This window comes from Pempheris klunzingeri, chromosome 1 (genome assembly GCF_042242105.1).
Source record: "Pempheris klunzingeri isolate RE-2024b chromosome 1, fPemKlu1.hap1, whole genome shotgun sequence".
NCBI lineage: Eukaryota > Metazoa > Chordata > Actinopteri > Acropomatiformes > Pempheridae > Pempheris > Pempheris klunzingeri.
The window spans coordinates 21,751-40,358 of record NC_092012.1 but is presented as its reverse complement, the minus strand read 5'-3'; positions in this window follow the sequence as shown (position 1 = coordinate 40,358).

Sequence of the window (18,608 nt, the reverse complement as noted above, 5' to 3'; positions counted from 1 at the left end):
GGAGGGTTAAGAAATGGTTGAACAGATGCCTTTTCTGGTGACATGTATGATGCATTACCATTGTCCATCTTGTCCTATTAAAACCAGTATCTAAAGTATCTTGAATTGTATCATCAAAGTGCAAACAGTTTTGTTGTTGAATGTGGCCAAAATGGCAGCTCCAGTAAACATGTAAATATACGTTTAAAAACATCACCACTCCGAAAACCTCAAACCTGGAGACAAACCCCACCAATGCAACAGGAAACACAGAAGTTTGGAGAAACTTTGATGGGGCTGATTATGAAGGAGAACCCTGCATCACTTTGTTGATGGCTAATGGTGTAGTAGGCGGACCCCGGCTTGGTCACCTCCCTCTCTGCTGGAGTCACCATGAATCCCCCCCCAGCCTGTGCTCACCTTTGACCTGTCCCCTTCAGTCTCTCCTGTTCTGCTGGTTTGTCCTCAGCCTCCCCCTTAACCCATCATAGATTTTTATTAATGAAAATCTAATTGTGATAAACAGATCAAGACTTGTTGCTATGACAACATGTCCACATTAAATTTAAACCTGAGGGCTCTTGCACAAAAGCAGAATTCAGAAATCCTGCCCAACCCAACCAGGAGAGACCTATTTCACCAGAGGCTTGAAGAGTGATCAAGGTGATTTATTGTCAAATGCATGATGAGATAATCGTTTGGTTTTGGTGGTATAACCACTACCAGTGCCAGATAAAATTCAACGCAATTAACAACGAATTGGTCTCTGACCAGTCTGTTATCAGGACGTGTTGCAGCATTGTCCCAGTCATCTCCGAGGTCCTTTCCTTCCTGAGGCAGACCAAGTGATTGAGGCCAGTGAAGGCAGCACCAACGTCACAGTCCTGCCTGGGGTTACGCTGCGCTTCCTCAGCAACACAACCGCCAAGTGTGAAGTCGATTGTATGGATGATTGTTGCGAAAATCAAAGGACAGACGGACAGAGCCTCCTTCCATTTTAGTTAATCTCCTGATGTTAAAATGTTAATGTTTAAAATGTTTTTGATTTGTTTTTGCTTTAAAGAATTTAATCAGTCTTTAAAGACATGAGGAGTGTTAATGATAATTTACTCAACTGATATTTCCTGATAAGTTTTGGGTGGATTAGTAATGATAATGTATCTAATCGGAGATCTGTATGAGTGTTTGTAAGAATATGTTAGTTTATCACAGCTGCAGGTTAAAACATGGCATCATATAAAAACCATGTGAGCATCCTGAGACATTAATGATAGAGGAAGACGTCTGTATAAAATGCAAAACCTGCTGGTACTGCAGGACGTCAGAGGGAGGAAATAATCATCACCTGTCTGAAAACACCACTTAAAAGAACACACACCTGGAGAATGAAACACACCTGGAATCTCCCTGAATCCGATGAACATATTCCATATGTGTGAGGATACACGTTAAGACACATCAACTGTGGCGTCCACTCACTGATTAGCAACACGTGGTAATATCAGCACCACAAGCGTGTTTACAGGATATCAGCACAGCACACAACACACACCTTTCTGATGGGCTCTGTGTTGGGTGAGTGGGGGGAACAGAGAGGGGAGGGGTTAGGGTTAAAATACTAACAGCAACTATAGTACTGACAGCAGGAATCTGACTGATACTGATCAATGTGACTGATACTGATCAATATGGTAGCAGGTAAAAACATGACAACAGTTAACATGTGAATAATAATAACAGGACTGATATCAGTAAAAAGTGTCAGTGGCTGACGATCCACAGCAGGAGAACCAGGACCAGGATCCACAGGAACCAGAGAACCACAGCAGGAGAACCAGGACCAGGACCAGGATCCACAGGAACCAGAGGGATGAGAAAAGCACAGAAAGGCTCCGGGGAAGATACCAAGTTAGTAACAGACATTAAAGAGACATGAAGCATCAGGATGGAGAGGAAGAGGAGGAGAGAGGAGCCCAGTGCATCATGGGAGTCCCCCGGCAGTCTGAGCCTATAGCAGCATAACTAGGGGCTGGTCCAAGACCTGATCCAGTCCTGAACTATAGGCTTCATCACTAAGGATGGTTTTTAGCCCACTCTGAAATGTATATTTGTCTAGAAATGTCTAGAAAATCTAGAAATGTACAGATCGCTACTTTAGAGCAGCGGTCCCCAACCACTAGGCCGTGGACCGGTACCGGTTCGTGGGTCATTTGGGTTTTGGGTCATTTGGCACAGAAAAATAAATAAATAAATATTTTATTGATGATCAGAGTCTGAAAGGTGTTTTATTTTGAAAAATCCCAATTACATCTGTCTGTGCCTCTTGACAGGTGAAGACGGGTCAAGACGCTCGTCTCGGTCACGTGATATGTTACCCCAGTTAGCTAGCAAAAATTAGTAAAAAAACAAACATCTTTGGAAAGGGGAAAAGGCCCAATGAGGAGACAGAAGAAGAAGAGCCTACGACTTCCAAGAAGAAGAAAGCTGCATTTAAAAGACAATATCAGGAGTCCGACTTAAAATACGGAGTTATCGCCACAGGTGATTCTCACGCGCCAACCCGCTCTGCGTGATATGGCGACAAGCTAGCAAACGAGGCAGTGAAGCCTTCAGACCTGCTTCCCTCTCCAGGCAGTGACAGGGACATGGGGAACACTCCGGGGGTCCTTGTCTCCCTTCACCCCCAGGTGGGACCGGCTCGCTGCGGAGAAACAAGCTCAGGGCTCCCGCTAATTCAGCGGAATGGTGAGTTGTATTTTTATGCACTTATTTTTGTTTTTATGCCGGTCGTATCGTTTTATTTTGTCGTATTTATCCCCCACACCTTGAAGGCCGGTCCGTGAAAATATTGTCCGTGGCGCCAAAAAGGTTAGGGACCGCTGCTGTAGAGGACTTTAGGAACCACCAGTAGACCTCCAGTCTGGGAGCACAGTGCTCTAGTGGGGTAGTACGGTACTATGAGCTCTTTAAAAGATGATGGACCCTGACCATTAAGAGCTTTGGAGGTGAGGAGAAGGATTTTAAACTCTATTCTAGATTTTACTGGAAGCCAGTGAAGAGAAGCCAGTACAGGAGAAAGATGGTCTCTTCTCTTAGTTCTGGTCAGAACAGGAGCAGCAGCGTTCTGGACCAGCTGGAGAGTCTTTAAGGACTTACTGGGGCAGCCTGATAATAAGGAACAGAAATAATCCAACCTGGAAGTGACTAATGTGTGGACTAGTGTTTCTGCATCATCTATAGACAGGATGGACCTGGTTTTAACAACATTAGTAGATGGAAAAAGGCAGTTCTAGAAATCTGTTTAATGTGGAGTTAAAGGACAAATCCTGATCAATAAGACTCCCAGATTCCTCCCAGTGGAGCTGGAGGCCACAGTGATGCTGTCCAGAGCAGTTATGTTGGTAGAAAATGTGTCTCTGAGGTGTCTGGGGCCGAGCAGAATAACTTCAGTTTAGTCTGAGTTTAGCAGCAGAAAGTTGCTGCTCATCCAGGACTTTATGTCCTTAAGGCAGATTTGGAGTTTAACCAACTGATTGGATTCATTCCCTTGGATTCTTCCACTTTGGTGGCCCGCCATGTCCTTTCTAGCCTTCGTGAGTGTTGCTTAAGCTCACGTGTCTGGGAGTTATACCAGGGAGCTTGTCTCTTTTCTTTAATTCTCTTCTTTTTTAGAGGGGCAATAGAGTCTAGTGTCATTCGCAGTGAACCTGCAGCACTATCAACCAGATAATCAATTTGGGAGGGGCTGAGATTAACATGGGGGTCGTCCACAGCACAGGGACACACTGGCTGAAATACTGAAGGAATCAACTCCTTAAATTTGGCAACAGCACTATCAGATAAGGATCTAGTGAGGACCTCTCTGTCATATAGAGCAGAGTCCAGGAACAGGAAATCAAATGTTATCAGGTAATGGTCTGATAAAATAGAGTTATGTGGAAAGACTGTTAACTGTTCAGTTTCAACACCATCAGCCAGAACAAGGTCAAGAGTGTGGTTAAAACAGTGAGTTGGTTCATTTACACTCTGGGAGAAGCCAATTGAGTCCAGTAGTGAGACAAAAGCAGTGCTGAGACTATCATTATCATTATCCACATGAATATTAAAGTCACCTACTATAATCACTTTGTCCACACTGAGGACTAAATCTGATAAAAACTCCTTCCATTTCCTTGTTTCTTGCGCAGTGATAACTAATTTATCAGGTTATAACGCTTGTGATTTGATGATTCGAAATCTTTTGTTCTTCAAATCTGATTTAAAATCCATATGTAAGTCCTTAAACCTAAACTTGCTAAAATACATCTTATTCACAGTCAGACCATATTTTCATATTATTTTTCTGAGAACCACAAACACTCATTCCCAATAGAAATGGCTTTCTTAGATTTATTTAAGAGTGCTGATATGAATCTGATTTTGGAAGAGGACACAGGTTCTTTCAACAATTAGATAGATAGATAGAAATACTTTATTGATCCCAGGGGGGAAATTTCTGGTGTTACAGTAGTATATAGAAAAAGTGACCACCACCATGAATTCAAACAATAAATAAGCAAAATAAAAATGTACAAATGTGTGTAGCAGGTAAATAAGTACAAAGTGTAATATACACTATAAACAGTACCAAATGTAATTAATTGCATCAGTTTGATTTTCCCCACAAAGAGCTATGTATACTTATCCATGATCACAGGAGAGTTTTTGTTAATGCAGCAGCAGACAGCGAGGCGTTCGCTGACCTGCTGAGGCCTCTGTGTATTTACAGCAGGGCTGTGTTCACTGTAATCAAATGTTCAGCGTTAGTTAGTGACGGGGGGTGTCCTGTTTACTTTAACCTTCATTTAACTCAAACATTTGCAGCACTTTGACATCTCTTCTTCTGCTCCTCAGGTTTCATTCTGACTCACATTTTCCTCTCCAGCAGTTTCAACTCCAGCATCTTCACATTTCTGATTAGTGTGGTGTCAGTGAAGGTAACACCACAGTACCTGAACTGAGAGTCCACCACCAGCATGTTTTCATCCTTTATGCTATTTCATTCACTCTGTTATGTTCAAAACTGTTAACGTGGGCCCCTCACTCAGCACCCTTCCGCCTCCCTTGGCCCCTCCCTCAACGCCATTGGCCCTCACTTGGACTCGCTCAGCCTCCTTAGGCCCTCCCCATCAGCTCCTGATTGGAACTCTCTTTGTTCCTCACTGTGGGACAGAAAATATCAAACCTGACACATGAATGATGCTTGTTATCATGCAGATGATTTAATCTTAACAACCGTTAGTTCATAAGCACTCAGTTTGTTAAAGAGCCTGCAGTCAGTATCTTTGTCCTCCACACAGACACTTTTCCAGTTTCCTCAGTACAGTGCTACCCTACTTTAACTGACCTTATTTCTTCTTTAAGAAGGGTTAGTCAATCTGCTAATCAATCTTTGTCTCAAAATGTTCGGTTACACAATCCGAGTTGCGTGAGGTGTCAGAAGGTGTGCAGGGAAACAGGAACAGAGTCGTGGCACCACGACCCGTCATGCTGACTGATGCGGCAGCTGTACCTTCCTCAAACTTTATTGCTAAAATACATAATACGTACCTGACACAAATACACTCATCAGTCTCGAAAAAAGATCAATGGCCACGAATTTTGCAGATTGCCAAGCTGGACATCAGTAGGTCAGAGCTCAGCTACCTCTGGACGCTGGCTGGACACCGGCTGGCTGCTGCGTCATGTCCAACCAGGGCAAAGTGGACTGGACCAAATGAGACCACTGTTTGCGCCCACGTCCATGTGGACACCAAATCCATGTCTTCACTGTCACTCACTGTGGTACAAAAGTAATGTTAATGATGATAATGGTCACTATTATATTATGTAATGATGATGCTGCTAATATAAAGTAATGTAATATTATTATGCTGCAGTTACATCATTAATTTATTATGACTAAAACACTAACACTACATCTCTCATTCTCGCCCTCTTTGTCCCAATACGTCTGGCTCTTCTGTCACTCTACGCTCCCGATATTAAAGCTTGATTCTCATATTTGTTCAGGAAGTGATGATAAAAAGACCAGAAATAAAGCTCATCTCTGAGTGTTTTTCTTTATCTTCCTTATTTGTTTCAAGTCTGTCAGGGGCCTTGGTTCAGTCTTACTGGTTTCATTGGGGTTTTAAACTGGTCTTAAACCAGAGTGTGAGGGGTGTAACAGAGGCGTTTCATCCCTGCAGATTGTCTGGCTGCAGCTTTCTTTTTAATGTTGCTGCTGTTATTCGTGTTCCAGGTTTTATTGCTTTGTAAAAGAGAGTTTAACAGGCGACTAAACAGCAGCAATGACTCACTGTTTGTTCTCTGCTGGAGGTTTAACTCATTAAATCAGAACCGTGGGAGGGAAAATCTCATCCTGACTCACGTTCTGCATCTGAAACAAACCTGGAAATCATTTTCACTCGTTTCTGTTTCACAGCCGCTGAGCCACAGCTTCACAGAATCTGTCAGAGGGACAGTGTGCTGCTTCATATACATACAGAACGTTCTCTCCCCTCCTCATTCTGTCTGTGTTGTCTCAGGGTTCTCTCATGGGTCTGTCAGAGAACACTGTAAACACTGTGTTGTCTCAGTGTTCTCATAGTGTTCTTTGTATTGTCTCAGATCTATCAGAGAAGACTACGAGAATGCTGAGAGAACATTCTGTCAGTGGTTTGTGTTCTCTGTGTTCTCTCAGCGTTCTTTGTGTTCTCGCAGTGGTCTCTCAGTGGTCTGTGTTCTCCTAATATTCTCTCAGTGTTCTCTGTGTTTTCTATGTTCTCCCAATGGCTTCTCAGTGTTCTCTGTGTTCTCTCAGCGTTCTCTCAGTGTACCCTCAGTCTTCTGTGTTCTCCCAGCATTCTCTGTGTTCTCTGTGTTTTCTGTGTTCTCCCAGTGGTCTCTCAGCGTTCTCAGTGGTCTCTCAGTGGTCTCTCAGTGTTTTCTCAGTGGTCTCTCAGTGTTCTCAGCGTTCTCTCAGCGTTCTCTCAGCGTTCTCTCAGCGTTCTCTCAGTGTACTCTCAGTCTTCTGTGTTCTCCCAGCATTCTCTCAGTGTTCTCTGTGTTTTCTGTGTTCTCCCAGTGGTCTCTCAGCGTTCTTAGTGTTCTCTCAGTGTTCTTTCAGTGTTCTTTCAGCGTTCTCCCAGTGGTCTCTCAGCATTCTCTCAGTGTTCTCAGTGTACTCTCAGTCTTCTGTGTTCTCCCAGCATTCTCTCTGTGTTCTCCCAGTGGTCTCTCAGTGGTCTCCCAGTGTTCTCTCAGTGTTCTCTCAGTGGTCTCCCAGTGTTCTCTCAGCAGATTCGGAGCGTTCTGTTGGGAGTGTTTGGGTTCTCCTACCTACCAGTAAATGTGCTGTTAAAGTCGACAGAGGAGTCTGCAGGCTGAATGGATTTATAGCGTGGTGAAAACACAGTGAGGCTGTGTGTGTGTGTGTGTGTGTGTGTGTGTGTGTGTGTGTGTGTGTGTGTGTGTGTGTGTGTGTGTGTGTGTGTGTGTGTGTGTGTGTGTGTGTGTGTGTGTGTGTGTGTGTGTGTGTGTGTGTGTGTGTGTGTGTGTGTGCGGGCGGGCGGGCGGGGGGTGCAGTAAGGGGAGGAGATGTAGGGGGGAGGGGTGTAATGACTTCCAGCTGCCTGAGGCCAAGCTGAGGAAGACGTTTGATTTCTACACAGTCAGAAAACAAAGTGTGACCTGCTGAATTCAAAATGATAAATGTTGATGTTTTCAGAAAAAATCAGTAAGTGACTGTTGAGTTTAGGCGATTATTATTCTGCACTGTTGTACTGCAGTACTGTTTTACTGTTACAGTCAGACGGCATCTTAAGTTTCAACTCATAGTTTACTTCTCAGTAACATGGGAAACGTTACTTTGGTGGGTTGGTGACGAGGTTAGGTGTGATTTGGTGATCAGACTGGGGTGTAGGTGACGAGGTTAGGTGGTTTGGCGGTGAGGGGGATGGGGGATCTGATACAAATTTCACAAGCAGATCATGAAACCTTGATATTTTCTCAATGAAAAAAGGAACTGAAGCCGTTTTGTTTCTGGAGCTGCTCTGGTGATGATGATGATGATGATGATGATGATGTTAATGATGATGGTGATGATGATGATGTTAATGATGACGGTGATGATGAAGTTGATGATGATGATGATGGTGATGGTGATGATGATGTTAATGATGATGGTGATGATGATGATGTTAATGATGATGGTGATGATGATGATGTTAATGATGACGGTGATGATGAAGTTGATGATGATGATGATGATGATGGTGATGGCGAGAATGATGATGATGGTAATGTTAACCCTTTCATGCATAGAGGTCACTACAGTGTACAGCTCTTCAAAAGCTGTTTTCTTGTATATGCAAGAGTTTTGATGGCATAGTTGCACATCAGCCACTACAGTGGAAGCTGCTGCATCATCTCATACACTGACTGCTACCCAGGGGGAAGATAGTGCAAGTGGAAAAAAAAAAGAAAGACTGAAACCAAGATGGTCGACAGACAGCCAGAAACACCAAGTTGCTCATTTCTTTCTGTTCTATAAAAAGAAACCCTTACAGGTAGAAAAATATGGTGACACCAAGTAACATCAGTCATGCAATTGATACATCTTCAAGTATTGATTTTATATTGGGAGGAAATTATGATTAATCACATGTCCACTGAAGTGTACATCATGCATCACTAGCTATATTTCAACTACTGGACATGTAAATATATCTTTATAAAATTTGGGTTGAAAAAAAATAAAGTTCTTGTTTTTCCTGCCTAAAGAACACACAAAAATCCTGACTGAGGTTATCATAATTCATGCATGAAAGGGTTAATGATGATGGTGATGATCATGATGGTGATGGCGAGGGTGATGATGATGATGATGATGATGATGATGATGATGATGGCGAGGGTGATGATGATGGTGATGGTGGTGATGCAGATGATGATGATGGTGATGGCGAGGATGATGATGATGATGTCGATGGTGATGATGAAGTTGATGATGATGATGTCGATGTTGATGGTGATGAAGTTGATGTTGATGGTGATGATGAAGTTGATGTTTATGATGATGTCGATGATGGTGATGAAGTTGATGATGGTGATGATGGTGATGATGAAGTTGATGTTTATGATGATGTCGATGGTGATGATGAAGTTGATGTTTATGATGATGGTGATGAAGTTGATGATGATGATGGTGGTGATGATGAAGTTGATGTTTATGATGATGTCGATGGTGATGATGAAGTTGATGTTTATGATGATGGTGATGAAGTTGATGATGATGATGGTGGTGATGATGAAGTTGATGTTTATGATGATGTCGATGATGATGATGTCGATGTTGATGGTGAAGTTGATGTCAATGGTGATGATGATGTTGATGGTGATCATGGTGATCTCGTGCTTGGTTCAGAGCCTCTGTCTCTGTTTCAGTCTGTTTCTGCAGTCAGGTTTGAACCCCATCAACAGCAGCTCTTTCTCTGTGTGGAAAGAAAAGATCCTGAAGGAAGTAAAATAAACAAAGAGAGGGAGCAGCAGGGTGGGGGAGGTTACACAGCTGAGTGGAAAAATCAGAGTGAGTGTTAAGTTGGCCCCCAGGTATGCTCTCCACCCCCAATGACTGTTAGCTCAGTTTAGATTAGCCGCCCTGCAGCAGACTTAGACTAAATATGAAGCTGTTTCTGTTTAAAGACGATCAGCTTGAACTGGATCAACACATTCACATGAACTGCCAGCTGCCTGGGAACTCCATGAATACCCCCGACTGATACACGTAAATACCCCAGACTGATGCACGTAAATACCCCAGACTGATGCACGTAAATACCCCAGACTGATGCACGTAAATACCCCAGACTGATACACGTAAATACCCCAGACTGATACACGTAAATACCCCAGACTGATACCTAGACACAGCAGAGACCCCATCAGTCCTGCAGCTCCACGTCCACATGTTGGACCCTGTTAGAGACAGCTGATCTCCTGAATGGACTGATGACTGCGAGACTACCTTTGTTAGGGCTAACCTGTTCAATGACCCCTCACCTCATTGATGAAGAGAAACTGACATGTTTACTGATGGGGGGGGGGCTTTGTCACTGAATGCACAAATCTATGAGTTATGATTAGGTCACTTTTCCTTGTGTTTTATATTTTACAGATGCTGCAGCATCCAAACCAGTAAACGTATATACCATATTTATCATGTGTTCATGTGTGCACAGTTTAGTGTTCTAAGTGATCTAAGTGATGCCACTTAATATTTCTGCTTCACTACATTTATTTAGCAGCTTCAGTCACAGTCATTTAAATTAATTGTTTTTCACATAGAACATATGAGCTGATACATGGTCACAGATTAAACACCTTCTCGTATGTAAAATAGTTAAAATAATGATGCTATACAGACATGAATGCATCAGTAACAACATTAGTTGTTACTTTCAGTACTTTGGTTACTAACACTTTTCCTGAAGTAATATTTTCAGTGCAGGACTTGTACTTGTTACAGTGTGGTATTGTTGAAATAAGTAAATGATCTGAATACTTCCTCCGTCACAGTTTTTTACTCCTCCTCCTTCCTGCTGAAATATGCCTGTCAGTCCGGCAGAAATGTTTCCACCTTCGCTGTTGAAATTTGGTTAATTAGTGGTGGTTGTGTTTCTGGTAAAGCAGCAAAGCCCAGAATTCCCACTTTGCACCACTACACATTCCCACCATTCCCGAAAACCACATTTGATATCAGTCAGAGATCAATCAGAACCAAAGGAGTGTGTTATGGATTCATGCTGCGCACTGAAGTTCCACTGATACAAACCAAATTCCAACGTCTGTTCTCATTCACAGTCTGCTCTCATGTAGAACATAAGGTCTGGTCTGAAAACACCAAGAGCCAGAGAAAACCAGGACCCAGAAAACACCAGGAGCTGGGCTGCTGGAAAAGAACCAAAAGGTGGAGGAAGCACACTGCAGGAAAGGAAACGCTCCTAGAAACTCCCTCTTCTCCTTCAGTGGCTTTTTTAACTAAAGGTAAGGACTGAAGATTAATCAGATATTTTTTGAGTCGTTCTTCTTCACCAGACTTTTTCAATCAAAGTTTCAAAGGCATTTCCAAACATCTGAATCTAAATGTACAAACAAATGTAGTAAGTTTTAGCTGATGTCAGTTAATGTCACTGTCACCACTTCCTGTTTCACAGTAAAGGCCCACGCTGCCATCACATTAGATAGATAGAAATACTTTATTGATCCCCGGGGGGAAATTAAAGTACGTTTATAGGAAGTAATGAGTAACAGCAGCATAACACATCAACCTGAACTCTCCACAGAAAAAGAACAGGACAGAAAAACAGTTTTAATGTGGATCAGTCACATCTGGATGATACCTGATCTGTTCACAGAGTCACTGTTGGTGCTTCTACAAAAGTCTGGTCATCAGAGCTGATCAAACATACTTTTATTCAACAATCAGACGTCTTCACTGTCGTATCTGTCCTGAATTGCTGACTCAGTCTGACGGGTTTATTTAGACTTCAGACCTCCATCTGTCTGTCCTGTGTCCTCATACAGGAGGTGGATGCTTTAATGTTTTGGTGATTGACACACTTGAGCAGCTTTGAAAGGAAGCTGTGATTCAGTCTCATCAAACACAAAGCGTTTATTAAACAGCATTAAACGATGTCCTCTGTCTTTGTTCAGAAGACTGACAGTAAGAATGAAACAGCGTGGATCTGATCAGACAGAGCACTGCCATACAAGATACTCCATTAAACTGCAGCTTACATTCTTTACCCTGTGACCTTTGACCCCCCTGATGGAAGACATCACAAACAAATCAACAGGAGGAGACCCTCAGGACTTCTTCTGTGGTTTTACAACTGCTCTTAAAAACTTTACTAATGCCTGCATGGAAATTTCAGCTGCTGCAAGGTTTATAAACCTTTATTGAAACGTGTTGAGATGTTCATACAGAATTAAATTATATTTTTGACGGATGTTTCTTGCATGAACTGCAGCACCTGCAGAAGTTTCAGGATCAAAATGAGATATCTGTGCCCAGAGTTCTGTCTGCAGGACTTTTCTTTATGACTTTATAACGAGCTAGTTTATGGTTGACACCTGAGCTCTGACTGCCAGGTGATCACCTGCGGGCCCGACATTTGACAGCGGAGGGGGCTTCTGTGCCCGGTCTGTCCAACAGCCTGAAGTTAAACAACCTGCCTCCTGGTCAGAGGCACTAAAGACAAATCTGAGGTGTCTTCATAAAGAACTTAATATAAAGAGGAGCTGGACAATTAGTGAATGATGTCACTTATTTTATTATCAGCTGGTTCGGGTCCCAGTCTGTAGTTCATAGAGCTACAGCTGTGCTTTTTGGATCAGGTTTACATCTGAGTGGTTTGGTCATCTTTATACACTGAACAAAAATATAAAACGCAACACTTTTGTTTTTGCTCCCATTTTTCATGAGCTGAACTCAAAGATCTAAAACATTTTCTATATACAAAAAAACAACCATTTCACAAATATTGTTCACAAATCTGTCTAAATCTGTGTTAGTGAGCACTTCTCCTTTGCCGAGATAATCCATCCCACCTCACAGGTGTGGCATATCAAGATGCTGATTAGACAGCATGGTTATTGCACAGGTGTTCCTTAGGCTGGTCACAATAAAAGGCCATTCTGAAATGTGCAGTTTTGCTTCATTGGGGGGGTCAGAAAACCAGTCAGTATCTGGTGTGACCACCATTTGCCTCACATAGTGCGACACATCTCCTTCATAGAGTCGATCAGGTTGTTGATTATGGCCTGTGGAATGTTGGTCCTCTTCAATGGCTGTGCCAAGTTGCTGGATATTGGCAGGAACTGGAACACCCTGTCGTATACGCCGATCCAGAGCTTCCCAAACATGCTCAATGGGTGACATGTCCGGTGAGTAATCTGGCCATGCAAGAACTGGGATGTTTTCAGCTTCCAGGAACTGTGTACAGATCCTTGCAACATGGGGCCGTGCATTATCACGCTGCATCATGAGGTGATGGTCGTGGATGAATGGCACAACAATGGGCCTCAGGATCTCGTCACGGTATCTCTGTGCATTCAAAATGCCATCAATAAAATGCACCTGTGTTTGTTGTCCATAACATACGCCTGGCCATACCATAACCCCACTACCACCATGGGCCACTCCATCCACAACGTTGACATCAGCAAACCGCTCACCCACACGACGCCACACACGCTGTCTGCCATCTGCCCTGAACAGTGAAAACCGGGATTCATCCGTGAAGAAAACATCTCTCCAACGTGCCAGATGCCATCGAATGTGAGCATTTGCCCACTCAAGTCGGTTACGACGGCGAACTGCAGTCCGGTCAAGACCCCGATGAGGACGACGAGCATGCAGATGAGCTTCCCTGAGACGGTTTCTGACAGTTTGTGCAGAAATTCTTTGGTTATGCAATCCGATTGTTGCAGCAGCTGTCCGGGTGGCTGGTCTCAGACGATCTTGGAGGTGAACATGCTGGATGTGGAGGTCCTGGGCTGGTGTGGTTACACGTGGTCTGCGGTTGTGAGGCCGGTTGGATGTGCTGCCAAATTGTCTGAAACGCCTTTGGAGACGGCTTATGGTAGAGAAATGAACATTCAATTCACGGGCAACAGCTCTGGTGGACATTCCTGCAGTCAGCATGCCAATTGCACGCTCCCTCAAAACATGTGACATCTGTGGCTTTGTGCTGTGTGATAAAACTGAACATTTCAGAGTGGCCTTTTATTGTGACCAGCCTAAGGAACACCTGTGCAATAATCATGCTGTCTAATCAGCATCTTGATATGCCACACCTGTGAGGTGGGATGGATCATCTTGGCAAAAGAGAAGTAATCACTAACACAGATTTAGACAGATTTGTGAACAATATTTGAGAGAAATGGTTGTTTTTTGTATATAGAAAATGTTTTAGATCTTTGAGTTCAGCTCATGAAAAATGGGAGCAAAAACAAAAGTGTTGCATTTATATTTTTGTTCAGTGTATCTCTGATATATTTCTGGTTTGAGGACCTGAGGGTTTGGTTAGAGTCTGGGGTCTTTGGATCACCTGCTACGCTCAGTCTAAAATCTGTGATTCTGACTAAAAGCTGGTTATTTACTGTTGACTCGGTTAACTCTGAGCGTGTTTATGAGACAGAAACATGTAAAGAAACATCAGACTGTTTCAGGAGGGAGAAGAAGAAAAGTAGTTCCTGTCTGATCGTGTCTATCTGACCACCCTGTTGTGTTTATCATCCTGAAGGCTAACTGACAGTTTGTGCATTTTTGAAATAATAAAAGATGATCATTTCTGATTATCATCACAAAGTCTCCTCTTGTAATTCCGAGCTGCAGAGAAGGAACTGGCCGTATCAGACTGTAAAAGTATAGACATGATGAGGAATCCATGAAGAGTATATGAGAGAAAAGGGAATGACTTTAATGCTATTCGCTTCATACTAATGTGTTTTCCCTCAAAATGGATCGATATCTGCAACCTCCCTCAGTCAGGAGGACCGGCCTGTCCTGATGGAGAGCTCTGAACAATCTAACAGGTGTTAAAGGTAGAAATATGATGAGAGAGGCCTACTGCACCATCAGTGGATCTGTTTATTTTGGTTACTCTCAGTCAGGAGGACTGGTTGGTTGGTTTAGGGTTAGGCTTAGGGTGACACATTCAGAGCTCTGATACTATAAACTGGATGCATTCTCATTCTACTCTCTAACAATCAAGGTTTTGGAGGCGGTATTGGAGGCGATCTGAGGTGGTAACTGATGTGATCCGGTTACTGGCAGCTCCCAGAAAAAAAAAAATCTGAAACCCTGAACATTAGCTCTTCTGGCGCAGGTCGGGGGGGTTAAGGAAAAGCCTGGCTTATTTTGATCAGCCTCGCTGGTTCAAGTGGCTCACATGACTCCCTGTTTAGTAACCACAGTAACTGATGTTCTCGTACAATATTTGTACAGCACAGTATTGTTTTTGCAGTATTTACTTTGTCCGTACATCTTCATCTCTTCTTCTCTGAGGAACTCTGTTGTGGGCAGGTGTTGTTGATGGGCACTGTGGTGGTAAGGATAAGGGTTTACAGCTGTTCAGTGGACATTGATTCAGGCTGTTTGTCTTCACAGAGAATGAAGTGGGAGATGGATGAGATGACAGTTAACATTACTGATGTTAATGTAAACAACAGACCCTAAACACACCGTCAGTTTTATTATTATAATCTCTCAGAGCTGCTGTGGTGACAAAGATGAAACTGATCTGAAATCAGCTAACCTCAGAGGACCAGATCAGCTAACCTCAAAGGACCAGATCAGCTAATCTTAAAGGACCAGATCAGATAACCTTAAAGGACCAGATCAGATAACCTTAAAGGATCAGAGAGTAAGACGTCTCCAGTCTGATCAGCTGATCGCTACGGAGTTCCATGGTGACAGCAGTGTATAGTTGACATACTCAGTGTGGATAGACTGTTTGATGTTATGTTATGTGATGCGACCATCGTGCCCTCACTTGCTGCTCGGATTGAATGTGCGCCACAGCGACTGTCATTCAAATGAGACTTATCAAATGAATTGAGATATTATCCTCTATCCGTCTTGATGGGGAAACCCCGTCTGTTCTGTTGCTTCCTCCGTGTGTAAGAAAACTAATCCTCTAAAACAGCAGTGGCAATTCCCAGCAAGCTGGAGACACTTGAACACAACTCAGACACCTATAACAATAACCTGTGTGTGTGTGTGTGTGTGTGTGTGTGTGTGTGTGTGTGTGTGTGTGTGTGTGTGTGTGTGTGTGTGTGTGTGTGTGTGTGTGTGTGTGTGTGTGTGTGTGTGTGTGTGTGTGTGTGTGTGTGTGTGTGTGTGTGTGTGTGTGTGTGTGTGTGTGCGCAGTTTTCCACTCTGGCTTCTCACAGTTTTTCCATCTCTGTTCACTTCTACAGCGTATTGATACAAACACACCTCTGCTCTTTGTTCTCTGTGTTCTATCTATTCTCTGTTTTCTATCTGTTCTCTGTGTTATATCTGTTCTCTCTGTTCTGTGTTCTCTCTGTTCTATCTGTTCTCTGTGTTCTCTGTTCTTTGTTCTCTGTGTTCTATCTGCTCTCTGTTCTGTGATCTATCTGTTCTCTCTGTTCTGTGTTCTCTGTTCTATCTGTTCTCTGTTATGTCTGTTCTCTCTGTTCTGTGTTCTATCTGTTCTTTGTTCTCTGTGTTCTATCTGCTCTCTGTTCTATCTGTTCTCTGTGTTCTATCTGCTCTCTGTTCTGTGATCTATCTGTTCTCTCTGTTCTGTGTTCTCTGTTCTATCTGTTCTCTGTTATGTCTGTTCTCTCTGTTCTGTGTTCTATCTGTTCTCTGTTCTTTGTTCTCTGTGTTCTATCTGCTCTCTGTTCTATCTGTTCTCTGTGGTCTATCTGTTCTCTGAGTTCTATCTGTTCCCTGTGTTCTATCTGTTCTCTCTGTTCTCTCTGTTGTCTTTGTTCTATCTGCTCTCTGTTCTATCTGTTCCCTGTGTTCTATCTGTTCTCTCTGTTGTCGCCAATTCACAACAGCGTTATCTCAAGACTCTTTCCATAAAGAGCAGGTCTAGACCAAACTCTTAATTAGAGAGAGACCAACGATTCAGGAATTCAACATTAAGGATTCAAGAATCCCCACATGAGCAGCATCAGATATTATATTGAGCAACAGTGGAGGAAGAACTCCCCTTTAACAGGAAGAAACCTCAAACAGACCCAGGATCAATGTGGGTGGCTTCTGTAGGGGTCCATATTGGGTGGAGGTTGGACAGAGAGAGAGAGAGAGAGAGAGAGAGAACAAACGGCAACCAATGTACTAACAGTGACTATAGCACTAACAATAGGAATGTGACTAACAGATTAGCAGTATGATATTATTGAAAAACATTACGAGTGGCTGACGATCCGCATCAGTGATTCATGAAGCAGAGAACCACATCAGCAGGACCAGGACCAGGATCTACAGGAACCTGAGAGATGAGAAAAGCACAGAAAGGCTCCGAGGAAGATAGCAAGTTAGGGGCAGACATTTGGCTGACATGAGACATAATGATGGAGAGGAAGAGGAGGAGAGAGAAGCCCAGTGCATCATGGGAGTCCCCCGGCAGTCTGAGCCTATAGCAGCATAACTAGGGGCTGGTCCAAGACCTGATTCAGCCCTAAACTATATGCCTTGTCAAAAAGGATGGTTTTTAGTCTACTCTGAAATGTAGAGAGGGTGTCTGCCCCCTGAACTCAAACTGGAAGGGGGTTCCACAGGAGAGGAGCCTGATAGCTGAAAGCTCTGGCTCCATCACTACTTTAGAGGACTTTAGGAACCACCAGTAGGCCTCCAGTCTGGGAGCACAGGGCAGTTAAAGGACAAATCCTGATCAAATAAGACTCCCAGATTCCTCCCAGTGGAGCTGGAGGCCAGAGTGATGCCATCCAGAGCAGTTATGTTGGTGGAAAAGGTGTCTCTGAGGTGTCTGGGGCCGAGCAGAATAACTTCAGTTTAGTCTGAGTTTAGCAGCAGAAAGTTGCTGCTCATCCAGGACTTTATGTCCTTAAGGCAGATTTGGAGTTTAGCCAACTGATTGGATTCATCAGGCTTTATTGATAAATATAATTGGGTATCATCTGCATAACAGTGGAAATTAATGGTGATCTTCCTGATAATATTGCCCAGAGGAAGCATATATAAGGTAAATAGTATCGGTCAAAGCACGGAACCTTGTGGAACTCCATGTCTAACCTTAGTGTGGACAGAGGCCTCATTGTTAATGTGTACAAACTGAAATCGATCTGATCAATAGGACTTAAACCAGCTTAATGTGGTTCCTTTTATACCGATGAACTGTTCCAGTCTCTGTAACAGGATGTGATGGTCAATGGTGTCAAAAGCAGCACTCAGGTCTAACAAGACCAGGACAGAGAGAAGTCCTCTGTCTGATGCACTCAGGTCTAACCAGACCAGGACAGAGAGAAGTCCTCTGTCTGATGCACTCAGGTCTAACCAGACCAGGACAGAGAGAAGTCCTCTGTCTGATGCCATAAGGAGGTCTGTAACCTTCACCAGTGTCTCTGTGCTGTGGTTCGCTCTAAAACCTGACTGAAGATCCTCTAATAGACTATTAGAGTTTAGAAAATTACACAGCTGATTAGCTACGACTTACTCCAGGATCTTGGAGAGAAAGGGAAGGTTGGATGAAGGTCTATAGTTAGCTAATACACCTGAATCAGGAGTGGGCTTTTTCAGGAGAGGTTTATCTGTTCTCTTTGTTCTATCTGTTCTCTGTGTTCTATCTGTTCTCTCTGTTCTCTGAGTTCTATCTGATCTCTGCGTTCTCAACTTGGTTCTAATACTAGGTACTTTTCTTGATTTCATTTTCCACTGCACATGATCTTTGGATCAAGGTTTTCTTAGCTGGTCGCCATAGCAATACCAAGTAAGTGACATCATCAGTGCGAGAAAAACGCACAGGACTGGCAACTGATCATCGGCAACCAAGCGGAGGGACGCCATCAGTTGACCCCGTCGCTGTTTTGAGGGCAGCCATTTTTTA